At 42.0% G+C, this 26,695-nt stretch overlaps 1 protein-coding gene across 5 annotated transcripts in view; it reads right to left on the reverse strand.

Moving 5' to 3' along the window:
- The window catches only part of GHR (growth hormone receptor), a 129,997-nt gene extending 107,688 nt beyond the window's left edge, over positions 1-22,309 (reverse strand). Inside the window, exons 1-2 of one of the 5 annotated variants that reach the window (XM_065662419.1) lie at positions 22,020-22,308; positions 21,266-21,454 (exon numbers count right to left, since the gene is read on the reverse strand). The gene's annotated coding sequence lies outside the window, so the exon portion shown is untranslated. Of the gene's footprint in view, positions 1-4,722; positions 4,811-4,948; positions 5,106-21,265; positions 21,455-22,019 lie in introns of those variants that run through there. The other 4 variants (XM_065662420.1, XM_065662422.1, XM_065662418.1 and 1 more) reach the window with 4 other exon arrangements.
- Between the last annotated feature and the right edge of the window lie 4,386 nt (positions 22,310-26,695).

Consider the following 26,695-nt stretch of genomic DNA (forward strand, 5'->3'; position numbering starts at 1 on the left):
TATTAACAAACAGCAACTATTAACAAAGACTAAAACCATGGAGGTCCATAAAGGGGCATGGTGGGAATAACAGACAACAGAATATGCAGAATGCAAAATTCTGAGACTGAAAAATATTACAGTTTTTTTAACAGTCTACAAAATCCCTAAGTTCAAAACTGTTTATGACACTACTGGATGTCCAAAAGAACTACAAAATGTTTATAATTTTCTATTATATTTTAACTACTTTTCTGTAAATAAGGGTATATTTTATTAAGCACATTTCTCACCAAATACATTACAGATTAATATGTTAGTCTGTAACAACAGCTGGGAAAGAAATGCTTAATAATGGTTATTTTTTTTACAGAGCAAAGGTAAAATAAAACTGCACTGTGGAATTTGTTCTTCCAGTTTTATGACTACATACACGGCAAAAGACTCTATGCTATACCAATGCTTAATTTTTAATGGACCAGTTGTGGGCTTAATTATTTTATTGCACTATATGTCTCTCAGAACATTTACAACTGCAGCAATTCTCCATTGGCTGGATTAGTCACTTGTAAAGCACATGCTGAGCTATAAATTTTGAACCACACTAATCTTGTGTCCACTTCAGATACAGGACTGACAGATTATCCCAACTAGCTGATAAACTTGTAACAAAACATTCAGAGTACAACTGCCTTGCCAAATACAGCTGGGATACACAAAGTGAGTAAGGGCACAAACAAGCTTCCAAGGCAGCACAAACAACCCCTTTGTAAGAAAACACATAAAATCACAATCTAATTCACTAAAAACTGTTACTTAAGTTTAAATTAATCCAGCTAAAATATTCGGTTAAATTGTATGGTTATTTTTCCAACGTGTACGTCTCCCTTACTGGTGTAGTGCTAGATAAAACTGCACTATACAAACTAAAAGCAACACTAAAATGCAGTCAGAAGCACAAAGCAAACAACACACAGCAATTAAGACAGAATAATAATTATATATTAATAAAAACTTTACCAAGAATCAAATTTTTTTCACACATCCGTTTAGAGACTACCATTTTCCAACTCATCGGTAAAGTTTTATCTTCTGCTGAGTATTTGTACAGTATCTAGTACAAGTTGTGCAAAATTGTAACTGCATCACTTTTAAGTAAAAATACACAAAAGGAGAATAAAAAGAGGTACCCCTTCAAAAGCTGATTACTTTCCAATGGTTAAGTAATTCATCATAGAAATCCAACTACTGAAATGTATGCAAAGGAAGACAGGGTGACAGAAAAACATTAGGTGAATGTCACTGCTGGATGATCTATGTTTAACATTATCCATTCTCTGATAATGGCAATCAAAACAAACCTTGGGTTTCTAAGAGAATAGTAGAGGTAAGAAGGATCAAAGCACAGCTCCCATCCTTTCTGTAGACAGCAGCAGACCTGGCTAAGGTCAGTATGGTGAGACAAGGGTTCAATACTTGATGTCTGTACAGCACTGTGCAAATACAGAGTACTAATGACTGAGAGCAAGAGGGGAATGCCATTTCAACCTTGCAACTAAACCTCACCTTCTGGACAAATAAATAAACAATAATTAGTTTATATAGAACTGATGATACAAAGAGTTCAGCAAATTCTATTCATCTGTTTCTGGACAGCCTTTGGTCAACCTGCACAGAAAGTAAGATTATTTAATATCCATATAATCATAATTCCTGGAGCCATCATTACACGTAAAACCAAAACCACCAAATGCTTTACAAATAAAAAGGCAGACAAGGGTTCTGAGACTTTAATCTCACTCATTCAACCAAATAAAGAAGAAAAAAAAAATCAGAAAACTGAGGCCAAATTAATGTTGTGGAGGTTTTTTGTTTGGTTGTCTGGGAGGTTTTTTTGTTTGTTTTTGTTATTTTGAGGGTTTTTTTTTAAACTAAATTGATTGCCTCAATCAATAAGTAAGTTTCAAAGAACTCTTTTAGTAAAGGCTAGGCCTAGCCAGCAGGTATTACATTAACAGTCACTATCAATTAGGACTTGCTGGGAACAGACCTTATTTACAAAGCAAGAGTTCTGGGAATCCACTCATGTGTTAAAAGAGCCTCCGTATTGCTCCAGAGCAATGTTAGCAAAGCTAAGTGCTACTTCATTAAGTGCAATGCACACACTTCTTAATGCACAGCAACTTTAACAGTCTGGGGGAGCTCATCTTCCATACTTAGTGTGGGATAAACACAATCATGTTAGCAATTTCAGAAATTAGAATAAACATTGGTGTTTCTTTTTCTCCTTGGAAAAAAAGGCAGGATATCATAAATCCAGTCAGTGTGAACTAGACAAACATCCTTCATGGTTAATAAACTCTGACAGCATGTAGCATGTTTAAATGTAGTGCAGTAAGGAGGTTAAAAACTGCAAAATATTTCACTTTCTGAGAGTTACCTCACATCCTCAATCCTATTCAGACAGGCATCAATCACTCCAAAGTTTACGATGGAAATAGCCAAACACGGGAAAGAAAAGAGGACAAGTATTTCTGAGTCATTTTTCTCTTTCTCGGTAACTCCTTCTCCTCCCTTCTCCAAATCCCTCTTCCAGCAGACACAAACATCAGAAAACACACTTATTAAGTCAGCCATACTTTCCAACAGGTTGTCCTGATGATTACAAAGCACGCCAGTTACACAAACACAGAAATATCACTGCACAACTGTAGCTGCATTCAACTCAAACCTACTAAGGGGGCCTACCAGCTACAGCTAACAGTCTGCACAGTAAGAACCCAAACCTCTATTCTGGGCTATCAGGACATGAAGGATTTGGGTTTGGATGCAATATTATGAGCCACAGATCGGAAGGAGTTAACTGGTACCATTCCCTGTGAGAGAAGAATGCTCTAGAACGCTGTTAGTATTTGTTACATTCATTTACATGTTTTTCCATGTCTTAGTGCAGTGTCTGAGGAGGAAAACATCTTAGGCAGAACAATTAAAAAGGCATAAACCACTCCACTACAATCAACTAAACATAACTGTCTCTCTCTTTAATAGAAGCCATTTATCACCACCCTGAATGTGCCTATAAACTGCAACAGGCAAAACTGTTTACCAGCATGGTGTTCACATTTCTCCCAATGGCAAATGGTATTGAAAGTCACAGGGTTTAACTGTTGCTTAAAGAAACAGTAGAAAGAACAGACGGGAAGACGATTTCTTCACTTTTAAAAGCAGCTTAATTCTGAAATGTTCTGAAATTCCTGTGTTTTGGTAATGTTTGGGTAATGTCCTATTAATCGGGAGCACACTCTTTTCTCCTGAAATAATTTAACTGCTACTTATTTTAACCGCTGCTTATTTTAACAAGAAAACTTTTTTTTTTTAAATATATAAACAAGTATGAGTCAGTCCTACACAGTAGTTCAACTGCTAAGAACTTCCTGTCCCTTCCCTGCCCTTGAAACAGCCTGTCCAATATTTCTATGCTAAAACATGCCCTGTTGCTCTCCCTTAGCACTACCCAGACATGAAACCCTGTTCAGTGACATGCATGCCATCTCATCAGCATGAGTGATTTTAGCAGCGGCTTATGTTTAGAAATCTCACTGCATGAGAGATATACACAGATGTGTATCTGTAACATGTATATCTGTAAGTCTGCTCACAAGTTGAAAAAGAGTATGTAGGAAGAGATGCTGTTCCATTCTCTTCAAGTAGCTGAAGCACTCATACACCAAAGGCAGCGAATAGGACTGTGCTAAGAAGTTATTTGACTCACCAAGCTTACCACAGGCATTCAACATTCATGAGTTTGGCTTAAAACTGCGCTTAAAAATGACCTTTCTTATTTCTTCTGGGGCCTCAGCCTTCAGGAGTCACATTTGAGAAATTCTGTAGGCAACAAGGCAGGCTATAAACTTTTATTAAAAGCAAGAGAAAAGCATACTGCACCTCCTTCTAAATGATATGTTTTCGGGCATTTTATAGCACTAAGTGTAAGACTGAATCTCTATCAAGATGCTTTAACAGAGTGGAGTTATACAGGGAGTAAACCAGACAGAATGAACCTTGCTATATGCACTCTTTTCAACCACCCCCCAATCCTCTGAAGATGACATAATTAAGAAATTCGCAAGACCAAACAGAAAAGGAGGCTATACCCCCACTCAGGCATTTTTTAAACATTTCTGGATTTCACAATATTCCAGTGGACAGCATCCTTTTTTAAAAAAAACAACCTTTTATTACAGTGAGTTGTCTGTAGCAGAAGCTCATACTCTTCACCTCTCAAAAAACCACAAGGCTTCCCTTGATTAGCTTAAGCGTAAAGGGTAACACTGCCTTTGTGTACACTCTACTGCTTGGTTTGTAAATTTTTAATTAAATGTAACTAGCATTAATTTTTTCCATGTGATTCATTTAGCAGGTTAAAAAGTTCACTTGAATATACAGAATTCATCTAAGCAGCCTATGGAGCAGAGTAATTGTATCTGAGCTGTCACTGTGAAAATGGAATGCAAATTCATTAACGCTGTACAAACACAAAGCATTATTCCTCAATACTGAGCAGTTTCACCTTCGAAATCTCATAAACCACCCTTATAATTTGGTACTGCCTTCTGTCCCTTCCATCACCGCCCTCCCCCCCCCCCCCCTCCAAACCAAGAAGGTAACAATTAAAAGATAATCCAGAACCCAGAGTGGGAGCCCAGCCAAGACAGAGAAGCAGGCTGTTCAATGGGAGCTCACCTTTTGGCACCGAGGTCAACTTTAAAAGAAGAAAGAAGCTGTGATGTCCAAGGGAAGGAGATGGACTGGAGGACAGAGGGGCAGCAAGCTGTGCCAAGGACAGTGGGTGAAGGTCAGGAAATCACTGCTGGTGAGTACCGTCTGCCACAGTCCCTCCCAGCTACCACCCCTTCCCATTTTCCCTACAGGCAACAACTCCCAGATAAACCTCACACTCGCATCCTACCTGCCAATCTCCCTTTCTAGGTGTGCACCCCATCCATTCATCATCTCTGGTAATTCAAATATTCCCATTTGCAGTGCTAAAAAAATCAGTAACATGTAAAATGTCCACAATCTGTCCCATTAACCGCTCTCACAGCAAAAGAAAGTGATCACCCTCAGCACAATTTGGAAACTGTGCTCATGTTTGATTTTCTGGGAACAAGCCCTCTGACAGAAAAGGGAATAAACAAGAAAATGTGTACAGGGATCATCTGGAAGCTTAAGGGCAAAACTGCACTGAGTGAGAGCAATGGCCTTGTGTACCCAAAAGTCAACAACCAGATTCCAAGTATTTTGGAATATGAACTCAGTATTTCTTTGGTTAACAAAGTTTACAAACCTGATTTGATGCCAGAGACAAAGGGAACATTCTCATTTTGCAATATACCTCAGGGAGAGCAAAAGCTCTTAGAAAGGCTCACCCTTTAGCTGGAGAAAACCAGCCTTTCAGCTTAGGAGCTGTATTTGCAAAGTTTTGCAAGTAGCAGTCGGAGCCAAAGGGGAAACTATACTGTCAGAAGCTTAGTTTGGCCACTACAGTTAACCCCTTAACCCATGAAAAAAAGCAGTGCCAGGATCTTTACTGACCACAAACCAAACAGGACTTTGAGCGTTTGCTCTCACAAAGGACAGTGCCAGCAGCAGGGCTCCAATGCCACGCTAACGCAGCCACGGGACCTGTCCAGGTCCACAGTAAAATCGAAACCCGTTATGCCCACCCCTAACCTGGAAATGGATTTTGTGTATTTCACTGAAGCATTTTTCAGCCTGAAGCTTCTTCGAAGGCACATATAATCTAGGCAGTGTTAAAACAAAAAAAATTCCAACCCCCACCAGAAAAGCAAAACCCAAATAAAAAACTGATTACATATAGGGATTTCCCATGATTCAAGACAGTTTTGTCATTGCTTTATTATAAGATTAAATGTCAGTGTCATGTTCTACCACTGAACAATATAAGTAAGGACTGATAGGGCAGACAGCAGTTTTGCAAAGAAAAAAAAAAAAGGCGAAACAAAAAAAGAGACACACCCACCCCCACCCCCCCACCCCCCCCCCCAAAAAAAAAAGAAGGAAAAAAATTGTGTTTGCGGTGAACCACAAACTGAATGTGAGTCAGTGATAAATTCCCGTTGTCTCACAGGCACCAGGAATGCTGTAGTGATTAATGGGAGCAGCACACGCAAGAGAGGTGATTAGTTGCTCCACTCCCAGGACTACATACACCACTTTCCCTTTGGGCTGCTTCTCTTTTCCAGCGCTGTTGCCAAACAAAGAGTGCACAGAAGGCAGCAATGAACATACGATGTTTGGAAAACCTAACTAGCAGAGAAAGGTTCAGAGTGGCTTACGGAAGAGATGAGAGACATTTTGGGGAGAAGGGAGGCAAGCCCAAAGCTTTGCAGCCTGGAGAGGCTGTTGTAGAGGAAGCAGCAGTTGACTCGCTGTGGCTGTGATGCTGTCATGAGCACTGACTGCAGTGAAGAAGGCTTGTTAATTAACTTTCCAGCTAGGAAATTAAGCAAAGCAAAACGCCCTGAAGAGCTGCAGAGCCTCTGCAGACCCTGTGGAGCTCATTTGCTGCAGTTTGCTCTGGGGCTCTGCTCTCCCATCTGCATGAGGGGTGACAGCTTCCCTACCACGCTGCACACTCTTTCGAAGACAAAGAGATGTGTCCCCACACATGGTATCAACAGCATCACGCCTAGTGTAATCCTTAACCAAGATTGTTATCTTCTACAGTTAATACCTGGCATCAGTAAATAATCATTTAGTAAAATTCTATCCATTTCAAGGCATTTTAATATCCTCAGAAACATCATGTGAACAATGGCTTAGCTATAAAAGAAAACTGACAGCAGTTAGCCTAACAGCAAAAACCAATTCAGTAGCATATCCTTTCTGTGTGATGAAAAAAAAAAAAATCAGTTGGCTCTATTCATACTGCTATATAATCCTACAGGAGGACTGTTTTATTCTTTTCATTATTTCTAGTCAATTCGTATCATTTCATGCAATACAAAATAAAATGTATTTTGATTAATTTGAATATACTTGAGAATATTCAAACTTACTATCTGACTTTATTTGAAATTATTTCTGTTTAGGAGTTTTTAATTCCCTGAAATCATGCTTCAGACTGAAAAACTCATTTCTAATTAAAATGTGTTTAACCAGCCCAGCATTTGTAAGTTATATAGTCCCAACTACTTCTAAGAGATGAAACTGTTAGTCTAATTCAACCCAAAAGATTTAACTGGCTTGGCTTCTTGAACACTTGTGTTCTTTTTCCTCCAGAAAATACCACTTTGCTTTACCCAGTCAGAGGCAAGCTTATAATGAAAACCCTATATACTTCACAGAAGAGATTAATTATCTTCACTCTAAATTGAATATTCAAGGATTCCTTCACTGTCATACCTCATCAGGCTGTGTTCAAAATTCCCTTAAACACTTGGATTTCATAAAAATACTTTCCTACAGCTATTTTAGCAGGGCACAAAGAGGCAACTAATACTGGGAGTGTCAGATTTCAGCAGGCATACAGCCAACAAAAAACGCATTACAAGCACAAGTAAACAGCACACAGCGCAGCCACATGTGACTGTATTTGTTTTGTTCAGCACTATAAATTATCCTGCCATTCCTGAATGCCGCCTGACAGTTCTCTAGGGCAGGTATCTTCATATTTATTTAGCATAGTTGACTGAATTGCAAACTATGGATAAGGCACTGTATTAGTAATAAATTATTGTCCCCTGAGCCAAAAGTCTGCTCCCATTTATCACAGCATGGCACATACCAGGGAGATTCTGCACACAGCACTGAAGAGCAGGTACTAAACTGAGGTGGCTGAATTAAGGTCTTATGCTTATCATAATCGGTAGAATCTCTACAGTAGGTGACTAATTCAGGTATCTAGTGCAGATACGTAATATTACACCATGTGAATATTCTTCAGCAACTTTAACAAACTTACGAAGTATCACCTGGACAGACCAGCCACCATTTGGTCGTATTTCCCATCTACTGCTACAACTAAATCCTGCCCAAGGTTTGTCTTTGATCGCAATGCCTTGACTGTAGGGCTCTCAGATTCTTTTTCCATGACAACAAACCTCCGAGTCTCACAATGAACCTGGGCCACCTTGCAGGTGGCCACTTTGTTCTGGGGCTCCAGCTGCCTGAAAGGTTTCCTCTAGCCCCAGCCCTGCAACAAGGCTGGCAGCATGCGGTACACGGGGCTGTCAGCAGGTAGCTTCATGCCTAGCCAAAACCAATCTGGCTGTGAACTGCTGCCAAAAGGAGCTCTCTAACCCTTCTTGATGCCACAGGCTCCCAACCTCTCCTGCTACCCCAGCAGCTGTGGGGCAAGTTGCATCAGTTCAGCAAAAAACCTGCTCCCAGCCAGGGAGGCAGCTTAGGCACCCTAAACTGCAGTGTATGCTACAGCCTCCATGGCAGAAAAACAAGAAGCATCCCAATTAACCAACCTTATGTAAAAAATACTTGCCTTCAACTTCCACGCACAGCCTTCTAATATATTTCACATCAATCCTAAGCTGCCTGTGTACTGAGATGTGCTCCACAAAGCTGTACCACTCCAAATTGTGGTGAGCCTGAAGATTTACTTTCAGAGTCAGGAACCACAGCTATTTTGGGAGACAATAGGTTTCTGATACTCCAGCACATATTCAGGATAGTCAACTGACAGTCAACAGAGAATAAAATCCCAAGAAACAAAGGGAATGTCAGCTGGAAAACTCTCGATTTTTCACTGATGCAGTTGCTATTTACCACCAGCTTCAGGAGAGTTACTGTAGCTTGCTAGTAGCTTATCTCAAGCGTAGGAACTGCAAATCTGCTTCTGTGTACATTAATGAATTTGTATGTATGAAATCTGGTATGCAAACACCACAGTTTCCTTTGGTAAAACACGATGCAGCATACACAATACCTGCAGGGGAAAAATCACACACTTGCATGCTCTGAAAATAACAAAATATGCTTAATGACTGATTTCCAGATACAAAATTTAACAGTCTTATTCCTTCAGCACAAAATGCTTGCTGATAATAAGGGACAATGCAAGTTACTCTGTCAGAGAGGAACAAGTTAATACATCTGTACATGTATTTCTCCCAACAGTTTTCCACCTCACAGAATATTTTTTTTTGTTAGCCTAATTATGGAAGCATTTCAGCTGCATGTTTAAAGAAAAACCATCAAATATATTTTCCCGTCTACAAAACACCCAGGAACATGCCAAAACGTAATTAGAAATAACAAGCATATAATGACGTGAGCTGCAAGTATTCAGTTTTTAGTTTGGAAAATAAAACACAACAACGGATATGGAATGCTTTTGCTCCAGTTCTTTTATGCATAGCTGGCATGACTAATTTGAAAAATAAAGAGAACATGTGCCAATCTACTTTTCAGGCAGAGTTCAGACAACAGAAAAACTAAACGTAGGAAAGACGATCAGACTAACCACTCCAGGTGTCTACATTAACTTTGCAGGGCAAGACCCAGCACAGCAGAGGGCCTGTGGGCAAGTCTCCACAAGGAGACTGATACGTACTTGGGGCCTGTCAGATTCCTTTCGTTTTTTTGCTAAAAAGCGAGCTTTCAGCCATTCTGAGATTGGTGAAGTGCTTGTTTTCTAAAGATAGGTCATCATGTGGCAGAGACCAGTTTTAGAAATTAAAATTACCTAAGAGGCGCTTGGTTAAGTTTTTCTGGATTTATGAATATAACTTTTAAATAAATTTGGCACCACAGTCTGACTTTTCTGAAAGTATGCTGAACATAGAATAAATGCCAAGGTTTCTAGTACAGTATGGCAAACTTCAGAATAAACAGATTTGCTAGTGAGCAACAGAATATGCCTATTAACACCTTAACTAGAAACTCACCCTTAAATCTTACCAGAAATAGAGTTTCTCAGGCTCAGGTTTCTGATGGACAGTACAGGGAAGTTTCAGGATGGAAAAAAGTTGTTCTTTCCATCATGCAATTTGGTAGCAACAGGTTATCAAATACATATCTGTCCCAAATAATGCTGGCACTGTATTTCAATTACTTAGCAAAGTAGCTGTGCAGGATATTATTGTTCTGTGCCTCACAAGACAGGCTTGCTGTCAACTGGGTCATACAATACATCAACAAACCAGTCTCCAGAAAGGACGCTAGATTCCTCCCAGCAGCACCTACCACTGAAGCAATTACATGTATTTAGTCAGTACAGTGCTGGATTTTCACTTTTTTATTAATGAACTGCTCAAGGGGGTCTGATCAGCAGACAACTTTAATGGCCTGACTCAATATTCAGCTATGAATCATTAATTCATGGAAACCTTTCAGCTCAAGCCACTGCCAAAGAGAATGGCTTGAAAAAAAAGGAATAGTCTGTTCGTAGGGTCCCTGGACTCTTGGGTTGGATACATCACCCATGAAATACAAACAGCACCTAGCTTATTACTAATTCCTAGACTACATAAAAATGAAGAGCATAATACATTCAAAACAACACCCAAACACTCAACCAAGTATTCCCCTGTTCTAACAGAGAAAGAAAACCAAAAAACCCTCTTCCGCAAAAGAAAAAAAACCCACAAAAACAAAACCCACAAAACCCAAACAGAACAGCTGTAGTGGTTCTGCTAGGGTTTGGAAACCAGTGCCATGAGCACAGACTCTGAAGGCTCATGTCTGGTTGAGGTTTCTGAGCTCATTGCTGAGCCTCCCTTGCTGTCACGGCCAGGACTATGGCCCTGTTCCTAGCCACAAGCTGCATATCGTTTCCAGGAGCTACTGCTTGGGAAATGCAGCCCAAATCTTTCACTCCAATCCTACATTCTATGCTACAATCCCTTTTCCACAGCTACATTAAATTCCCAAATAAATGATGCTGTATGCATTCCAGAGTTAACAGGATAGGTGAGGAACACTTTCCTCCAAAACAGCGTACTTACCTGCTTACTTGTCATTCAAACTGCAGGGCAGTCCACAGAGTATCAATATCCCCCCACAACAACTGGACTGATACTTGACTTTGAATAATTTCAGAAAACTAATCCCCCCGGTGGTGGCTGATGTTCTCTCTCATTCAGCATATGGCAACAAGTGATTCCACTGCGTAATCTTGGTAAAACTTGGAGGGATTGTTTTGAATTTCCTTCACAACTTCTCAGTGCACCACTGTATTAACAGCTGAAGATGAAACACTATTTTTGTGGGTCTTCTTAATCCCATGGTAATTAATTTTAATGGTCTGTGGTGGCACTTCTTTACAGTTTCAACTTTTGCTTCAATTCACTGTAATTAAATGACTGTGTTCTGCACAGTGACTTGCTGGTAATAAGAGGAAGAAAAGCAGCCTTCATTTAATGTCCACGGCTACATCTCTGAGCCAAACAGTGGCCAGAAATACTAATTCTAGATAAAATGCATCCAAAGTTTGTAAAGCCATCTGCCAAAAGCTCCCTACTTACAGCCCAGTAAGGTACTGCATCACTCCACAAAAGTAGTTGCCAGGATGGTTTTGAAAGCATCATCCCTCACTACCCAGACACACACAAGGGTCTGCAAAGAAGTCCTTGAGGGAATATGAGCAGTTCTGTTTGTTTTTACTGTTTTGAATGACAAAACAACATAATAAATGGCATTAATCCTTTTTGGTATTAACTGAAGTGCTCTAAGACAAAGGAATGAATGGTAAGTGCAATAGGGGTCACAAGTCAGGGCCCAAAGCCAGGGCTGACAATAAGCAACTATTTATAATGCAGAACATCCAAAAAGGTCCATAGTATCCACTTAGAAGTACGTACCTTCCATCCTTCATCTACTGTGTTAGAGCTACCATCTACTTCCATGTCTCAGCCCCTTAATGCATCCCAGAAAGCTTATGCAAAATAAAGAATCAATGCTAGACTGTTCAACGTACTTTCAGTGCTTTTTTGTTGTTGCTTTTCAAATGTCTGAATTCCTCTGGTATTGTTTGTGTTATTCTGGCACCTACAAACAATCAACAGCCACCTGCGCCATGAACTGCACCAAGCAAACAAAATGCAGATTAACATTCGTCTTTCCCCACAAGATGCCTTATTACTGTCCAGTTATTGCCATAATGAATACGGTTGCTTGTTCAGGCTTCCTGCTACTCTCTATTAACAAGTTTCCACCTCCACCAGTGCGGCACCTCCCCAGTTTTTGCAGCTCTGTTCTTTTATAGCCACTTAACACATGGGCTTTACCATCTGCTGCTTCTCCTGCACTGGTGCAGAGGAAATTGATTGCTGAGTTCACATACATTAACTTGAACTCACAAAGACTTCAATTTCTGCTCGGCAGCACCCCAGGGAGAGGGACTGGGGAAGGAACTCGGGATGGCACACAGGCAGGCGTGATCCCAGGCTGCTGAATGGGTGATTGAAGCCCCAGCTGCCAAATCCTCCGGCCAAGCATAGCTCAGAACTCTTCTTAAGCTGGCTTTGATCTGTGTTGTCTGAATGTGCTCCACAAGCCACAGCTTGTGAATAAGTGTACTGCTTCTGACAGGGAACTTTAATATCACTCTTGAAGAGCACCTATCTGTATTGTTAAGGTAGGAAGCAATCAGAGCATCCTGAGAATACCAATCTACTAGGATTACATCCCATAAAGGAAGCATCTTTCAGTGATTCCGTGCTTCCTCTAAGCCACACAATTGAGAAAATCCTACCCAAAACTAAACGTCAGCTTTTATTCTGAAGAGCTGGAATGAAGTAGCTTTGCTAGGTATATTAATTATAACAATTAACACAAAGCTCAATGTAGATTCTATAAAATAAAATAAACCACACAAGTTGATACATTTTCCTTCTTTAGGGATTGTTCTGTTAGAGATGTCTGCAATTTGACTATACACCCAGTAAGCTGTGGATCAGCATTCTAGTATTTGCCTTTGCCATTTATTTAATATGACTACTTAAGAGCAGACAGAAGAAAATAAGAAAGCCTCCTATCCAAGCCTCTGCAAGTAATCTACCTACTTCTCCCTCATGGCCAGTATCAACACTGACAGAGCAGAGATTAAAAGCATTCCTCCCTCCCCTCTCCATCTTTGAGTCTGCACCCTCTTTGGCAGGCCAGGTCATGGTAACTTTTCCACAGAGTAAGAGTCAGTAACTGCAATGAATGTCACTGTAGGAGGTTACAGAGACACAGGCTGCCAAACAGCCTATGAAAAATAACAACATAAAGAATGTTTATATATACTGTAAACATAAGGAATTTCTAAAATAGTTTGTACCACACCAGAAAGTGTCTAAGGGTTCAAACTTAAAGAAATCCATTGACTAAGACTATTTAGCTCTTGGTCTCAGCTGAGCAAAGGTTTTGGCACATGCCTCCATGGGCAGCGGAGTCTGGCCAACCCCAATGGAGCAAACAAAAAGCCCTAAGAACAGACAGCTGTGTGACCTGCTGATCCAGAAGCCACAGCTGAGGCCACTGCTGTGTAGCACTGCTCAATGTGAATAGGAACGAATGTACTTCTTGTATTCACTTTCAAGATAGCTGGTCAGCGCAGGTGACAGACATGTGGACAGTAGGAGAGATGATTGTTCTTTTGCCCTTAAGTGCAAGCTTCTGCTTCACACAAACAGGATTACCAAGCCACAGCCTATTGTCAGTCCTTGGAAAGAACCTTTTAAAATTGGTTTTAAAAACTCCAGACAAAAAAAAAAATAACTAGTGAGAGATACCTATTCTGTTTCATTTCTAACAAGAAATGGTGCCAGTCATTTTTATTGACATCTTACCTTCCCCCCCCCACACACTTCTTCAATAAATGAAAATGTGCACTACAAACAGTATGTGTACTAACTGCTCACATAAAAAATTATCAGGTGAAAGACTTCAGTTTTTGATGCAAAAATACCATTTTTCTGTTCCTTGTATTTTATGAGCTGCTGCACTGACAGGCTCCTACAAAACACTGCAACCAGTACGCCATTTGGAAAGCACAGCAATGTAAGCCTCTGGCAAAATGACATCTATGCTACCAAACTATTTCTACTCCTAACACAGCTTTACCCATGAAGTGTCATAATTTTTACAGCAGTATTAATTAAAAAGTCTATTATAAAAAAAAAAAGGCAGTATGAGGAGGTCTTTCTGGGTGCAATTCAAGTTTTATTTTAATTTTTTAATCATCTTGAGGGTTTTGGTGTCTTACTGTGTTTTAGTCCAGTCATCTCAAACATCCTTAAACAAATCATTACACTTGCTCTTAAGCATGCTGTTTTAATTACTGGTCACATTCTATTCAGGTTTTGAAGACAGTGGAATCAAATAGTTTGGAGTCTGTAACTCCAGTCTTCTCAAAGTTCCTCAGGCTTTCACATCCTAGCCTTTCTATATACACATATTCTGTTTTGTTCCAGAAATTATCCACCATCCGTATGCAGTCGTTGGCTCCTGATCCCTCACATCATAAAAACTCCTTTTCATTTCTGCACGATTTAGTAAGTTGAAACACCTGTAGAACATGTTCACCCATTGTGAAAAACTTCCCTCTTCTACTCTGAGATCTCGTGGTTAACTGGGCTCCCAGGTTCCTTAGGCTTGAAATAACATTCAAATGATAGACCAAAATTCCTTAAAAAATGAATTACATCTGAAATCATACCTCAGCATACAGAGCAGGAGTATGACGACAGAAATGGAAGCTCTGTATGAAGATTTCCATTTTCTTCAATGTCAGTGTGAACCACTAATCAGGAGTCATCCATCCTCCTAAATCTTATGTTCTTGATTTTTTACAGATGGGACTTTATATTATCACTGGATCCATTAAGCGCCCTTGGACTCTTACAGAGAGAGCCCTCTGCCTTCAGCAATAGAATGGGAGAGGAAAAGAGACCTGAAATTATTTTCACAATACTTCTGGTTACTTCAATAAAGCATTAACTTTTTTGTAATTGGAAAAAAACCCAACAGAACAGGCTGCAACAAATGCATGAGTACAACACTAAACAGCATTACTTTCTCCATCATGGCATTAAATGCATTCACCTATGCCACAAGCTGTATCAAACATCCAAGGGCACAATATATTGCTTAGCTCCCTTGTACATCAGATACAGGTTCTACACAGTTATACGCAGTACGCCTGAAATATCAATGATGTGTAAAGGATCTTCATGCAAGTATTCTTGCTTTCCTCCTTGCTCTGGTGTCAGTTAGGCAGGCCCCTAGTATCACTTAAACCAGTGAATACCATCCCTCCTGCCATCACCGCCAGAATCCCTGTGGTCAGCCAAAGTCTGAAGAATGAACAGGCATCCACTGTAGTTAAATCACCTGCGTGTGACTTGTGGTGGATAAATTACATGCACTGAAAACAGTGTGTCTGGACCCAGTACAATCAAAGAAATTCATTCTCTCAAAGCTACCTATTATTTCAATGAAATTAGCTATTCAAGCAAAAAAAAAAAAAAAAAAAAAATAAGAACCAGCAGTAATGAGGTTCTGCTTTACAACAGTGACTGCTTTTTCTGAAATGGTTTCTGAACTGGTATGGCCGCCCTTATTAAATACACCTTAGTGCAGAAAGATACCAGAGCTCATCACATGGTTCCACAAAAATAGTCTTCCTCCTAGGGAGGTGGAGGGGCCATTTCTTCATCCCAGGCTGCAGTCTCTCAATGCCGTACACACTGTCCTGCACCACCAAGATTGGCTGGCATACAGGCAGCCAGCAGTGACTGTATCATGTAACAAGCATTTCTCCTGTGCAGTGTTTGTTACCACCACCCAGCAAGAGTGAACTGAGGGACTCACTGCTGCTCTCCAAAGGTCAAAAATCACAGCTAACAAGCATAAAGCACCATCTTGCACACTCTTTCAGATCCTATTGCAGTGAAGTTGCAGCCAGGAGTAAGAACAGCTCATCCACGTGTACTGGACCAGCAGGCTGGCACTGTTTGGAATGAGCACAAGTCAAGTCTGGTGAGTTTTAGTTGTATGTGTTTCAGTTACATGTGTGGGTAAGCCAAAAACTGCAAACAGATTCAAGAAAAGTGGACAGGATTTCCCTCTGCATGTTGCAAATCAATCCTCCTGGAGGCTCGACACACTGTAGCAAGCATGTCCCTAATGTGTGCCCTACAAAAGCCAGGGCTCAATCCGCAAGACAAAAGCCCCAGCACAGCTTACTAGGCTTGATCTGTGCACGCTGCGAAGTAAAGATGGGCTCTTGGAGTCCTGACCATGCTCTATTCTGCCCTGTGTATTTAACATCTGACTTAGAGCTGCTATCTGTCTAAATTCAGTCGCAGTCATTACAAAAGCAATGATTTCTTGGGGGTTTCGTTGCAAGTTCTATAGCATCCCCCAGACAGACCCTACAGGGCTCAGCCACAAAAAGTAATCAAAGCCAGAGGTACAGCAGCTCATTGCTTCTAATTGCCTTTCTCCTCTTGATCCTCATTCCTTACTCTAGGCAGAACAGAAAATCTTCGTCCCAAATGTAATCACAGTCTTCTTCAACTCGTGCAAACAAAGCAAGGGACAAGAATCACTATCTAGAAGAAATCTTGCTTTCTTTTCATTTACTTTTCACAGCATCACATAAAGCCACTAGGAATCTCATTAAGTTGAAACACCAAACAGTTCAAGCTTTTTTTTTTTGGATGAGAACAGTATGCAAGGCATTGCTCAAAACAATTATAAAGTAGGTTCACAACATAGTTTTTGGGTAAACACAATTTAATAAGCATTCAGTACCAAATTCAAACAGTATTTGCAGTCACACGATAAAGGAGAGCCCTCTCCACCAATTCATTCTCAAGTTAACACTGCCATAAATTCCTACGTGTGTGAAAAAGGCAGGCAAAAAAAGAAAAAACATGAATTACAGCAGAAACCAGGCTGCTAGCTGAACATTTGAGAGCAGCTGGGAATAATGCATGCCATTCGTGAAGTGAAGCAAAAACTGACAAACACGCTCATTTAACCGAGACAGATGAAATAAAATTTATTGGTTCTTTCATTCTGTTTCTCCTTGCCTGCAGCCTCTCTTTCATGGTCAAACTATCCCTACAAAATCCTCAAACTCGAACAGGAACAAAAAGGAATTATTTGGCTATATCAGTAACGCTGTAGAGATGAATGATATACAGATGAAACCCCAAAACTGTTGCATACTGGTCAGGCACATGGACTTCTGTTCACAGAGCTAACACTGGGACCGTTTCTACCTTCAGGGTACGATCAGTGCATCCTAAACATCTGTTGGAATATGGGACCAGGCCACTGGGATTTAAACAAAGCCAGCATTCTACAGGTGCAGCAGATTTTCTAGGTTAGAAACAGCCACTGGATGTCTCTAACTGGAGAAGAGCAGGTAAAAATACTTCTGTTGTCCCCAAGTTCTAGGTTGGCCAGACCTGAAAAAGCACCATGGCAAAAGCTAGAGTACTGAGTGACTGTATGGGGCTGCCCAGGACCACAACACCATGACAGCCTGGGGTGCAAATTAACAGCCACTGAGCACAGTGCCAGAACAGCTGCTGGTAATGTCAGGATTTGATCATTCTCTCACTGAGGGTCAAGTTTTACCAATCTCATTTTCCCCTGAAGCAGTCAAACTTCAAATTTAATTTAAGTGCTTGAATGATGCAACATGATGGTTGTTACTAATAACTGAACTCTTTCCAGCTACCCCTCAGAGTTGGTGTGTGTTAGCTGCTGACAAATCTGTATTGCATGGAATTACTCTGTAGCACATCTGAAATATTACTTTATGTTTGGACTGACTACTTATGAACAGAGTCTGAAGACTGTAATGGATTTATGACAGTATTATGGCAGCTTTCGAAGTTCTAAATGTTAATTATCTCTATCCCTATTATTGCCCAGTGTTTAAATGGTATCCAAATGCAACTGATTATTCGTATTTATGTCTTCATACATCATCTTTGTTCTAGGATTATGAGCAGTAAGCTTACTAAGCAGAGACAGAAACCTTTTGCCTTAATGCTTGTAAAGCTGGTGAAACATCTCTTTGCTCACTTTGAGTTCAGTTTCCCACATTACACACCGACTTTGGTAGTCACCTGTGCTTGATGCACAGGCCTAACAAGTCTGGCACTGAGATACCCTAATGCTGTGTGTCTGGCTACAGAGAAGGAGAAATGGGAAAGCATAACTCCCTTCACATCAGGAGAATGGGTGCTTTGTTTACTCTCTTGATGCAGAGTTTACGTTTTCTGCTAAATTTAGCAGAGCTCTGTATCCTCCCATCAGCATTCCCTAAAGTTCATGGTCTTTACCGCATCTCCAGCGGCCCTGTGTGACCTTCCCCTGCATGACCATGATCCCATGCAGTGGGTCCCTTCCACAAAATGTAACCACTAGCTTGGACATGTAGCAGGACAACAGGCTATGCTACAAATAGGAGTTTCTTAATTACTCAAAGTTAGAAAACTGAGCATGATTTAGAAGTAGAGATGTCAGCATCATGGTCAGTGTTTTTTTTGGAAAGTCAAGGTAGTCACATAAATGTGATTAACATGGCAAGTATGAACAGAATGGCGAATGTTTAAAGTTCACAAGTGCTTGATTACTACTATAATCCTTCAGGTACTGAGTGGGTAACAAATTCAGTAGGATAACCTTACTCCTGAAGAGTTACTCTTTGTGCACATGCATCCACACATTTAACAGAAGTATCTCATGCATCAGTGACTTGATGCAGAAGTCTGGATAATGGTGTTTTCCAGCTATTATTCCTTCAGTAAAAATAATTTTAATTATTCTCTATACGCTAACAACAGTGTGCCTCTGAGATTCTCAGGTAACAGTAAGGAACATTACCTTATTTAGTTAAGTCCCATCCTATCACAAACCACCCTACTACTGTGAAGTGTTTCTGAAGTTTATATTAACTTATAATTAAAGAAGTTTCTGGTGATGAGTTTCAATTGAATACCTGTTTTCTAACAGAGAGTAATATATCATGCTTAAATTAATTTTAATTTCATAATCTGCAGTAAATGTGATATGGACAACATCCATCTCTGTCAGGAAACAGTTTTTACAATTAACTGGGAATAACACTGTTTCTCCTACATTAAGAACCAGCTCGTTGGTAAAATGATACTCACATATTTGTATTATGTGTAAACAAACACCTCATACAAAGAGTTTAAACTGGGATTCATATACAATAAAGACAGATTTCCCTTGAGATAAACAATTTGAGCACAAAGTGTTCCTTCAAGTCCTGACATAAATCTGTTCCTGCCAAGCTAGTATCTCATTGCGTCAACCTTTCCTCTTCGCCACAGCTGTAGTAGTGGCAGCACTGCCACCTCTGCCTGCTTTCCTCACACTGCCCTCCTCCCAAATTTACCATTCCAGCTCTGCTGGGCCTGCCATCAGATAAAACATTTGGCGAAAAAATAAAGATCCTTTTAGTTAAAAGGAACCTAATCCTCAAGCTAACCCAGCATTTTGGGACACCCATGTGGACTAAGCAGACCCATTACTGCACTGCTGGTATCCTTGTCCTTCCTTTCCCCATCAACTTTATCTCCTCTTCTTGTTATTTCTACCATTTTTATTTATTTGCAATGCTCTAAAAAATGTTTTGGCACCTACCTTAAGATTGCAAGAGCTTCACCTGGGCTGAATTCAAGTGCTGTCCTGCCTAATAAAATTTTCGTTGCTGTTGTTTTTTAAAATCAGGGGAAAAAAAAATAAATCAAAGCATCTCTGCCTACTTTGCTTTCTCAATGACAAATATTCACAGCTTCTATTTTGCTGATGGAAATCTGGTATTTTAAATAAGACACATGATGTTATATTTATTCAGCTCGATGCTCCCATTAGTAGCACAAAATAAACACTAGCTTTGATAAAAAACCAAACCAAACAATTTCTGCAGCAAAATGAAGTTTCATTTGATAGGAGCAAGGGCTACCTTGAGTTTATATATACATTAACAGAAATGTGTATATGGTCAAGGGAAAGAGACATTATGAATGAAAGTTAAACCCTAAAGGACCAATGTGTATATATATATATACATATATATGTTGGTACATATATACACATATTGGTATATATTTATCATACTTCCTCCATCTTGAAATCATGGAAAAGAAAAGTTACCACCCCAGAAATAGGGAAATGGCATCAAAGATTAATTTGAGGTTTCCTTACTGGAAATGGGCACAACAGGTCACAGACTGACTGAAGCAGCATGTGCTACTGTAAAACTGTGCGGAATCGAGCTCTGTACATCTCCCCAGCACACCTGGTATGGCATAGGCAGACAAGCGCTCTCCAGGAGGACTGCTACTGTGCTTCATGGTGCTACAGAAAATAACACCTCTGTAGAGCCCCCAGTGTTATGTACTTGCATGGTGCTGCCCTGTGCTGTGCAGATACATCAACACAGGGAGACAATGAAACGTCCCACGGCAATGGAAACAATGCTTGACCATACTTGGCGAATTTGGCTCCCAAATATTTGGGGGGTATCCATGACTTCACTGTGCATTTGAGTAAGTTTAAACAGTTATTTTCATATATTTAATAAAAGTACCACTACTGTTACTGGCAATTTTAGAAATTACCCCTCAGAAGCATTGCAAGGTCTCTGGTTTGTCAGTCTTTTATAGTTATTAAAACACGCTAATGTCCCGAATTAACACAGTAAGCAGCAATTCTAGTAATGCGAGACTGAGATGTGGTGGAGATGAAAGACACCACATTCCTATTTAAACATTTCAATCTGTCTGAATAACTTTCAGTAATACTTGTATCTACCACTCACAGCCACAAAAAAAATCTCAACTATCTACTCTAATCTCATTATTTAAAATAGCATCTTTTAAATAAATATCAGTATTCAAGTGAGTCTTAACAAATCTCCTTATATTGATTTTATTCCTAACTACATTTTCATCGTTGGTGTGAGCAATCAAGTGTATGCTACAGCTAAGAGTCTTTCAGATTTAAGTTAAGCAGCTCATTACCTGGTAACTAACTTCAGTTTCTCCCACCAGCAAACACTTCCTTAAAGCATTTATAGAACGGGATCCAACTCAAGCAGAGAGCTACAGTTTTAACCATGAACATAAGGATGACCAGGTGTGGGTCTTTTGTAGTTGCTATACAAGAAGGAAAGTGGAGCTGTGACTGAATATATTAAGTTAGTAACACACGAAATTCTGAATGAGATACACACTACCGAAAAGGTAACTAATGCACATCCACTTACTCGATCTCGAGAAATAGCCCGTGAGTTTGTAACTGGTATCACTGAGGACGTTGCTGTGAGAAAACACCAGTCACTGCTCTGCAGTAACGCCCGCTGCTCTCCATACTTATGCTCAGAGTATCTGCAGTATTTGTCTTTAAAAGTATTCTCTCCGTTTTTCCCCGTGCAGCACGCAGGGCAGACCACACGCTAAGAAACGCGACCAATTAGTGATGGCATGAAAAGTTTAAAAAGAAGGGTGGGGGGTGGGGGAAAAGATTGAGGGGGAGTTTGTATAAACTGGAATGAACCACACAGACGGGAAACTCCGATCAGGGAAGACCGAGGCGCTGGCGGCTCACCTTCTTTAAAAAAGCTCTGCTTTTTTTCAGCCCAAGCGGGCACAGGAAAGGTTTTCACGAAGAACACCGTTTCCCCGGACCTCCCAGGCCGCGTTTCCCTCCCCCTCCATCCCGCGATTCACACCGGGTCGCACAACTTTCACCCACAGCCGCGGGACCGAGCCGTGCAGCAGCTCACTCCCGCTTGCCCCGGCGCAGGGCCAGCACCGGGTCCGCCTGCCCCGCCAGCGGGACACGCCGTGCACTCCCTCTGGCTCCGTGGCCGCTAGGGCCGCTCACAAACCCCGGGCGAGAGCCGGGGAGGGGCGGGCGGAGCCCGACAGCAGTCGGGCGCTGCAAGGAAGCCTCCTCACAGCCTCCGGGCGCTGGATGGGGCGGCGGGACAGGGCGCGGGACCGCCACCGGGTACTCACCGACTCGCTCGGAAACTTCGCCCAAGTTTCGGCGGCGCTGCGGGCGGCGGCGGGCGCGGCCCCCCTCGGCGGGCGCCGGCACCATGGGAGCGCTTCAGCGAGCGGCCGCCGCGGCGGCGGCACCGCCGGGCATCGCGCTGCGTCCGCCCGCAGCCGGCCCCAACTTCTGAGGCAGCACCGACCGACGACACCGAGCGAGGGCGGCCGGGCGCCGGGCTGAGCCCGCACCCCTCCCGCGGGGCGGGGCGGGAGGCCGTGCCGAAGCGGGGGCACAGCCCGCCCTGCTCCGCTCCCCCTGCGGCCGCGGCAGCGCTGCCTCCGACCGCCCCCGCCACCCGTGCCGGGGAGTGGGGTGCTCTGTGGCTGCCCCCTCCTCCTCCTCTTTTTCTCCTCCTTCTTCCTCCCCTCCGCCCCACGGCCGCCGCTCCCCAATCACCGCCGGCTCTGGCTCCCCGCCGCTGCCGCGGACGGGAGGGAGGGGGTTGGGGCAGGCGCCGCGCCAGGGCAAAGCGTCTGCCGGGGCGGGGCGCCGGGCCCCCGGCCCCGGGGCACTTTCGAGGCTCCGTCCAGGGGGAGGCGGCGGCTACTGCAGCGCTCCGCCGCGCCGGGCTGAGCTGCGCGGGGGCGCCTGCTCCGCCGCGGAGTGGTCCGGCGGACCGGCCGCCGCAGGCCTCCCTGTGGAGATCGCCGGGAGTAAGGGGAGGGTAGAGCCCGGCTCCCGGCCCCGGCGTGTGCGGTGAGGGCAGGGCTAGCCCTGAGTTTGTTTGGGGGAAGGCGGGGAATCCGCTTTTGAGGAGAAGGGGGTCACCCGCGCGGCTACTGGGCTGAGACGAAGCGGCTTTGAGCAGCTGAAAGCGAGTACCTTCCGTGACTAGGTGTGCGGCGGAGCAGCGTAAGTGCATGCATGAGCCTAGGCAAAAGGCAGAACGGCTGCTTTGGCTTCTCCTACAATAATAAAGATACCACTTGAGAAACACCTTAGGAAAGAAAAGAGTCCAAATGAGCATAGTGCGACCAGTTTATTTAGGTATCATTTAGGTTGATGAAGTAGCAGAGGTGGACCCGCATGTACAAAGGTGACTTCAGCAGTGACATACAGATCTTTAAGGCCCTTGCAGCAGCTATCTCACCTCTCACTTCATGCTGGCTCAACAACAGAGGTGGACAAGAGCCACACAAGCCACTGTTGCAAGAGTTTCACAATCATCTGGTAAACTATGATGCAAAACCCCCTGTGAAATTAACCAGGAGCAGAGGAGAACTGTAGCTCACCCAAGTTGCCTGTTGCTGCTCAATGAACAGAACTGTTGGTGCCACTCACTGCATGGAAGTTACTGGGTTCCAGGGCCCACGGACGTTTAAGTCCTAACAGCTTTCGCTGCTGAGGTTTGTGCTGCCCTGCCCTTGTTCTCGCACGAGCAGGGGTGTGGCTGGGCGCTGCATAGCCGGGGGCGGATGGTGTGCCGCAAAGACTGCCCTGCAAACAGCAAGTTGTCAGTCCTCAGCCGGGCAGGCACTGCAGGCCGGCGCTGTGCCCGCTCCCATGAGTAACAGACCAAGTGGGGGGTGCAGAGGGTGGTAGAAACATGTAGCTGGGGCGAAATGGACCGTGAGATGTGACCTCATCAATGGAATTTGAATTTGGAATTTAAACCTCACATGTGAATACCTGTCTGCCAGAAGTGTTGCTGAGGTTTTAAACTAAGGCACACAAATGCATCTTTCTTACTGCTCCACCAGAACCATCTCTTGCCCTTTTCTTATTTAAAAAAAATCACGAAACAGAACTCTACCCTCTTTAGACAGTGCCAATACTATAGGGATGCTGGGGAGGGACTCTTCGTCAGGGACTGTAGTGACAGGACAAGGGGCAACGGGTTAAAACTTAAACAGGGGAAGTTTAGATTGGATATAAGGAAGAAATTCTTTCCTGTTAGGGTGGTGAGGCACTGGAATCGGTTGCCCAGGGAGGTTGTGAGTGCTTCATCCCTGTCAGTGTTCAAGGCCAGGCTGGATGAAGCCTTGTGTGGGATGGTTTAGTGTGAGGTGTCCCTGCCCATGGCAGGGGGGTTGGAACTAGATGATCTCAAGGTCCTTTCCAACCCTAACTATTCTATGATTCTATGATTCTACAATACCGTAGCCTTTCCAGTCATAGATGTGCAAAGACATGAAGTTTCAGTTCTTATCGCTAGCTGGCGTATTCACATCCACATCTTTTGGGAGATGCCTGTGCTGTCAAATACAGTGGTTGTTCCTCAGGCCTTCTATTCTTGCCTTCTGCTACTGAAGCTATGGCAAAGCATGATTAATAACTCATTGGGTTAGAAATTGCAACCACAGACCTAATCCTGACTCTGTAGTTTTGTGGTTGGAGCACTGTGTGAGGAGAGAGAGACTTGTGTTCCAGCTCCAGACATGTTTTAATACGACACTTGTGTAATATAATTAGTTCTGAGATTATTATGAACAGTTTTGTATTGGCTCACTAGCAGTGAGAGTTGAACATATGAAATACCACATAGATAAACCAGAAAAAGTACTTTACTAGTCCCTCATTATATGTACAATTAAGCACAGATAATATAAAAATCATTAGATTTATTATATATTCTGGATTTCTACATCTCTGGATTTCTGTATGCTAGATAACATTCTCATAGCAGGTGGTTTACTTTCATGGGGATTAATGTGAAACAGTTCACTGCCAACAAGACCAGATGTAGGCAAAAGCAGCTAAAGTAATCTTCAGTCAGAAAGCTGGTGGGGGTATGGATGGGACTGGGAAGACATGAGACAGGTAAGAATGTAGATAGGTGCTATGATGGGGTCCTGGCTTGGCATGGCAGGGGGGCTTTTAGGGGAGTGAAAGTCATCAGTACACAGGTAGAAGGGGGTGAAAGTTTGTGAAATCAATTCTCTTAAATTGTAAAACAAGAGAATTCAGATTTTTTTATTTGTGTAACTTTTTTAATAATTAGGACTTTACCCCTAATTATTTAAGTTTCCACACTGTCCACAGCTAGTCCTGGAGCTACAAAAGCACATGTGTTAAGCATCTGTAGGAAAAAAATTTCGTCATTGCTCCAATACAAATAAAAAGCATAGTAAATGGTCGGTGACTTCTGGGTTTCTCTCATATTAAAAAATGAAGTAGTCTGTCTTTGTAACTAATATACTGAGTTTCACTGAAGGATTTTGGAGGAATTATAATCTTCTGTGCTGCTAGTCTGTGGTAGTATTTTAATCATTAACAGAAATTGGCTTCAGAATATTTGAGTTTGATATCTGATGGAGCATGAATCTTAAATTTAGCTTAGCAACAATATAGAAATTCATTATATTCTTTATACATCTGTTAGGAAATATCTACTTATCAAACTATGTATTATTTCACGTATACTTATGTACTTTTTCATTTAGGCTATATTATACAGTTTCCAGATTCCCTCCAATCCCCTTAAAAAGCCTGAAAAAGCAAGTCTGGCTTGAATACATTTGGTAGATACCCAAATTCATTGTCCTGGCATGAAACATTTCTTATGACATGATATCCAGTAATACCAACACTAGCTAATGTAAATACTCTTTGCTCTATACACACAGTTGCCACTTCAGCCCATTCCAAAGAGTGTATGGAAAGCGCTCTCCTTTCTGATCATGATGCTCTGGAACCATGTTCAGAAGCTGAAATGATAGCCGGATCTGGCATTGCTCTCTGTTTATGTTATTGCATAAGTCAGTGTTTATCAACAGGATGTCGAGTAGGATTCCAGCAGCTCAGTTCACACTAGTTCTTCATCTTGAAGAGGTTCTTTCACTTTAAATTAACTACGGCTAGTGCACAGTATGTTATACTAGTTCATAATAGTTCATACTAGTTCTTCATCTTGAAGAGGTTCCTTCACTTTAAAGTAACTACAGCTAGTGCACAGTATGTTATGATTGGCAATAATTTCTGCAAGACTAGCTGTGAATGCCTAGTGTAAGCACTGGCTTAGGTCTGTGCTTGTACAGCAGAAAGGTAGCTATGGTAAAACCTGCCATAGGTGGAGTTACAACAGTTGAACTCTGGCTGCTTGATTTAGCAGGCAGTAGTTTCCTATAGTCAGCAAAAGCTATGTTAATATAGACATTTCTGAATCAGTTTATTGGGGTCCATGTGCAGGGTCTATGCTACAGAAAAACGAAGTCTTCCGCTAGCAAGAGTTTATACTGGAAGGAAATAAAGTGACTTTTTTTGTTGCTGGGCATTCTGCCAATGCAGTATTGCAAAATGCACTCTTAATTGATACTGCTTTACCTGCTGAGCTTTTAGATGAGGCCTGAGATTCTGAGTCTAGTCCGAGCAGTTCAGAATTCCACAAACCGTCATTTGTGGTTTAAGTGAGCATGAATGTGTTTCGACTAAGGAACTGCCTTATATTAAATTACAGAAGCAGTTCTTATTTTTCAAAAGTGCATGAAAAACTGCAGGAGACTGAGATTAAATCAAGACATTGTTCATATTCCGCATTCTTACCTGCAGCTGAAATCTATGTTCTTGTCTATTCTCTTTGGGTTGTTTTTTTTTTTTTTTTGTTGTTGTTGTTTTGTTTTGTTTTTTATTGTATATATATATCAATCATAAAATCACAGGAAAATTCAGCTTGGAAGGGATCTCCCTACTCCAACCT

The sequence above is a fragment of the Lathamus discolor genome, chromosome Z (assembly GCF_037157495.1).
Source record: "Lathamus discolor isolate bLatDis1 chromosome Z, bLatDis1.hap1, whole genome shotgun sequence".
Lineage (NCBI taxonomy): Eukaryota > Metazoa > Chordata > Aves > Psittaciformes > Psittacidae > Lathamus > Lathamus discolor.